The sequence below is a fragment of the Dipodomys spectabilis genome, unplaced genomic scaffold, assembly GCF_019054845.1.
Source record: "Dipodomys spectabilis isolate Male_0828 unplaced genomic scaffold, ASM1905484v1 ptg000185l, whole genome shotgun sequence".
In the NCBI taxonomy this organism is placed as follows: Eukaryota; Metazoa; Chordata; class Mammalia; order Rodentia; family Heteromyidae; genus Dipodomys; species Dipodomys spectabilis.
The window spans coordinates 2,322,723-2,328,043 of NW_024870862.1; the positions used below are offsets into that span (position 1 = coordinate 2,322,723).

A 5,321-nucleotide genomic window follows, 5' to 3' on the forward strand; every position below is an offset into this window, starting at 1 on the left:
CAGATACAAATGCCCAAACTAAAGTCCTCTTGACCATCTTGCATCTTGCTGCTGGGAATAGAAATAGCAAAGATATGCTGTATCTACTTCTGTTGAACAATTATATCAAACAAGGTCTGAAGAACAACTTGGAAGAAACTGCGTTTGATATTGCCAAAAGGATAAGTATGTATCACTACCTCTTTGAAGTTGTGAAAGGCTTTACAAATTGTTCTCATAAATCGTAATGGTTTGGTTAAGTTCCTTAAATTTCAAAAATGCCAGTTCATCCTTTGTGTCCCTCCAAAAGTCCTAATGGTTTGGTTAAGTTTCTTAAATTTCAAAACTGCCAGTTCATCATTCATATCCCTACAAAATATTTTCACAATGCAAAGCAACAGCAATATTTTACTTTAAAAAATCATGGATTCCATGTTATTCTTCCAAGTGAATTGCATGACATTGATGTCAAAATGTATTCAAGAGTTGTTTGTATACATCTATAATGTTATTTGCAGAGTTTGTGATTTTTTTAAATCAGAAATAATTTTAACTTATCTGTGGAAATGAATAGTATAGAAACTTAAGTTATTCCTAGTGCTTGTCTGAAAAAAGTATATCTATGTTTGTATAATGTCCATAATCCATTTCCTTCTTTCCTAGATATAATATTTTGAATTCTACATTGTTTTATAATATATAGGTTAATTAATAAATGTGTCCATTCAAATTGCATTCCATATAGAAAAAGTTTAAGATTCCTTTTTTTCCCTAGGTCCTTATAGTATTTTATTTCTTTGGGATAAGATGACAATGTTATCTAATTTCAAGTTTTGTAAAGGTTATGCTATGTAATGGCCTTTCTAAGGTGAAGATTTAAACACCGATGTCAAACTAACCTTTAATTCTATGAATTATATGTGCTGTTACACTTGTACTTTTGTAATCAACTTTTTAATAACTGTTTTTCATTTCATGCATCTGAAAAATCAAAAATATGGAGTACTTCACAAATTTTTATATTATCCTTGTGCAAGTGCCATGTTAATCTTGGTATTGTTGTCATTTGGTAGACCTGCTGCTGAAGCATGTAGTATCCTCTAAATTTAAGTAGCTAATGATGCAATCTTTATACAGGCATATATCCTTGGTTGCCTATTTGTAACAATGAACCCTTATTGTTCCTAAAAATGTTATTGATCTTATTTCTCTAAATTTCTGTTTATAGTGGAAAAAACTTATATTATTTGGTGGATTGCTCACATTTGCAATTTTTCTGTCAATTACTATTTTGTCTTTTTCATTTTAAATTTGATCATATTTTGAAGCCTTTATAGCTAAGTCCAAAGGTGATGGCTTTTCAAGTACTTACTTATCAACTGAGTTAGCTTTGTGGAGCTAATGGATTCAAAGTAAGCCTTCTTAAAAGCTACTTCGAAATTTCTGCAGCTTAAAATTTCCAAAATGAGGTCTCAATGGCACTAATGTCTACCTGATCCTTTACCCTTCTTCCATGTAGGAAGAGACCAACCAGAATATCTTACCGTGAGAACATAGATTGTCTTACTGGAACAAAACTGATCTTAGTTACAAGGGATCACAGAGAGATGAACATTTGAGAACGAATTATTCAGAATAGAAGGTATTTTATAAAAACAGGCATGAGGATGAGTATACCCCTCTTCCTGGGGAAGCCTACAGTGGACATTTAGACCTTGTCCATGAGTTGGTAGCTAAAGGCAGATATTCAAATATTTTATTAAAATAGCTTTGTTTATTATACCAAACATTTCAAAAGTAGCTAAAGCCAAGAAGGTGAAAATATTGTTCATATGCATGATTACCTAATGTCCTAGCCTGTCTACATTCCAACCAGGCAGGAACTTACACTACTGACTTTCTATCAACAAATATTTTCATAGCTCCTGGACAAGTCCATATGTTTCTCCTCGATATTAGGCCTTAAATTGGTAGTGTTTTAATCACAGTGTTTCCTCTTGCCTCTAGGCTGTAAATCTCGAAATGGTAAAGCTTTAGATCTAACTCTACCAAAAACTGAGGTAGAGATAATGGAACAATACTTTAAAACGGAGTTGCCTTTGATACGCTAACCACAACGGAACAATGGAAAATAATTCCTTATATCATATATACTTATATATTTTTATTTATATGTGTTGATCTTAAATTTCACACAGTGAAACTTACTAGAATTAGATGATAATTTGACAACTAAATTGATATTTATTCCCATAAATAGATTAGAATATAAATAATTAGGTTTAGAATATTAGAGTATAAAAAGTATCAATGCAATGTCTTCGGTATAAATTTGTGATACCTTCTAAGTGTTCTTGGTCTTCTGAATTCACATGGTAAAAAAACAGTATTGTTTTCCTCTAATCTATAAAGTATTTTACCCTGTTGCTCTGTTTATTGTTTTAAGTCTCTGGTCCCAAACTGTTTTCCTCCATATTTCTGAAGCATTCTTACTGATTTTACCAAAATTTTGCTGATATGAAGTCTAAAAGCTATTATTCTTCTGCAGGACCCACGGGTCCTAGGATACCAGGTCCCAGGTATCTACATCATCAGATAACAAGAGCAAGACTTCTCACCTAGGCCCATGCAACATGCCAACAGTAAGTAAATGAAGACCTGTCTCAATTTCTCATTTCTTATAATATTTCAGGTCCTTAATTCCTTGCAAGATTTAGCTGTAAGCTATTGTGAAATGCAAGTCAATTTAAAATGAAAAATGAGATCATAAAATATGAGAGAAAGTACTGTAATTCAAACTTTCAATTTACAGATGACAAGCCTATTTGAGTGAACAAAATCACAAATATCACAAGATTATTTTTAATACCTTCTCCTAATGATTAATGAAAGATTTCATCCCAGCATAAGTAGGCCAAAAATACTTCCTGGAATGGTAGATCCATACATGGTCTACCAAGGCTAGGAAATCTTGACTTAGAGGTCAAATATAATTTAGAAAAACTTTAATTGAAAAGATCCTTAGTGCTTCAAAAAACTGTTACTTCAGTAAAACTTGGTTCTGTAGTATAAAAATGTTGTCATTCTCAAACCAATGATAACCTACATTTAATCTTCTGAAAGTATAGTCCTTTTCAAATAAACTTTTTAAAATCACATTCACCAGAATAACACTTGACAAGTAGATGATAGTGACATTACAAGTTTTTCAATGTAGGGGCAAGTTACAATAGAATTGATTTATTTACCCAGCACTAATCCCAAACAAGTTCAACCATTCATTAAATTGTAGAAATATTACCCCCCCACACCATTGGCGTTGTTCAGTAGATGCCTTCCCGAAATGTGTTAAACAGATCAGCATCCCATATTTCAAACCCAAATATAAGCTAATAAAGTAAATTTCATCACATAAGAAGGTACATTTTAAAAAGTCACCAATAGTTGCCTTATCATTTGTTGTTTTATGTTTTCCCTGTCTAACATAGTAAGAAATATGACTTTAAGTCTTGAATATGGGTACTCATCAGAGATGTGACAAACACAAAATCTGTCTTCTATTTCTATCATATACCTCTATAGTAGTAAATCTTAGTTTTCTTCTTTTTCCAAATAAATAAAATAATCACACCATTTTACAAAGCCATTTATAAAAATTAGTACAATAAATTCTAAGCCATTTTTAAACTTTTTTGTTGACTAAAGATTAATCTTCCAAATTGATGAGAATAAAATCATGTCTAGGTGCTTCACATCTCCAGTCTTGCAAATGAATTATGGAAATATAAGCTGACATCACTTCATGTATATGCGGGATTGACACTGCATGGGATGTATATAAACCTTTCAAAATATTAACAGACAGTTTAACAGAATGACTATCAGGAAATTGAAACCTGAGAGGAATAATAGTAAAGACATAGAATGAATGAAAAATGGAACAAGGGCAAGTATATGTAGAATACTCAATATACACATGTAATAAATGAAGTGGTAAATCTGAAATAAATCTTGGAGAAGGGGTTGGTTGAGAATGATAGAAGGAGTAACTCTGATCCTGGACCATTTGATAATTAGATGGACATATTTAATTGTAACATACTTGCACAACCTTTTGAAATTCAGTTAAAAAACACAACAACAAACAAAAAACACAAAAATCGCAACCAAACAGCAATCTCTAGAGAGTATGAATATGACCTATCAAAATTTTAAGCAGTTAATGAAGGGCAGTCTTGGGAAAAGCAAACAAAGCTGTTCAAAGAGGGCAGTTTGGGGTAGGGGCGAATTTAGAACAGATTAAGTACATTGTCAAAGGTTATAAAGCACCTACATCTACTGCAAATATTTTCATCTGCGAGTGCTCTTTGTCTGAACTGGGCACTCCAGTCATGAGGCACACTTGATAGCTGTGAAGATAGAATGGAAGAAACAAGATCAAGAACGCATTATTCCACTGGAGAGAAAACATTTCTCTATGTTTTCTCTCATCTGTCTTCATTACTCTTTTTTCATACCTTTATTAAAGTCAAGTGATTTTGAATTATATCTTTCCTTCTTTGTTCTGGCAAAGTAATTGTTCAAAATATTTCACTAAATTTTATTTCCCATTATTTTCAATCATACTGTTTACTTGTCCAAGTGAGTCCATTAAACTTCCCCTTTGCATTTGGTTGCCACGAAAACTCAACATCTATGTTAATGAGGATAAACTGTAATGCAAAACTTTGTCTCCAAAAAACCAGTCCAAGAACCTGTAATCACAAATATTTAGCTATAATTTTTTTCTTTTACTTTGAAAATCTTCTCGTGTCTAAAGTGCCCTCAAAAATAAATACTCTACCTTGAGAGCATTGGCACCCACCCCTGGGTATCTAGACAGGGAACAGACCTAAGAAAGGAAACCTCCATTTTCAAAAGTGAATCATTTGGGGTTGAGGAACACCAGCGAACTCTTCATTTGTTTGTTTTGCTTTACTTGATAATGTAACCCAGTTCTTGAACGGCAGTAGATTAAAATAAATTTAGGGCATTAAATAAAAAATAAATAAATAAATAAATACTCCACCACTTTTTGCTTCAATCACTTCTAACCTCAAAGATACATTTTGCTAACAAGATGCTTAGAAGAAACCGAAGAATACTCCACTTTTATCTTCTCTCTTAAGACTCTCCTTAGATACCATATAGAGAACAGTGAAGTTATTCTTTGCAGAATTATTTCAATAGATTATTTTTCTCATGGTCTTGCGTTTGCTCAACAAGATGTATGGAGAAGAATAAAGTTAAATCACCCATTCCTTGGATTACAGTGTCTGTTACAAAGGCAATACTTCTATGTC

At 32.3% G+C, this 5,321-nt stretch overlaps 1 pseudogene; it reads right to left on the minus strand.

The window, feature by feature from the left end:
• Positions 1 to 970: 970 nt before the first annotated feature.
• On the minus strand, positions 971 to 1,069 carry LOC122121174 (annotated as a pseudogene).
• Positions 1,070 to 5,321: the final 4,252 nt, after the last annotated feature.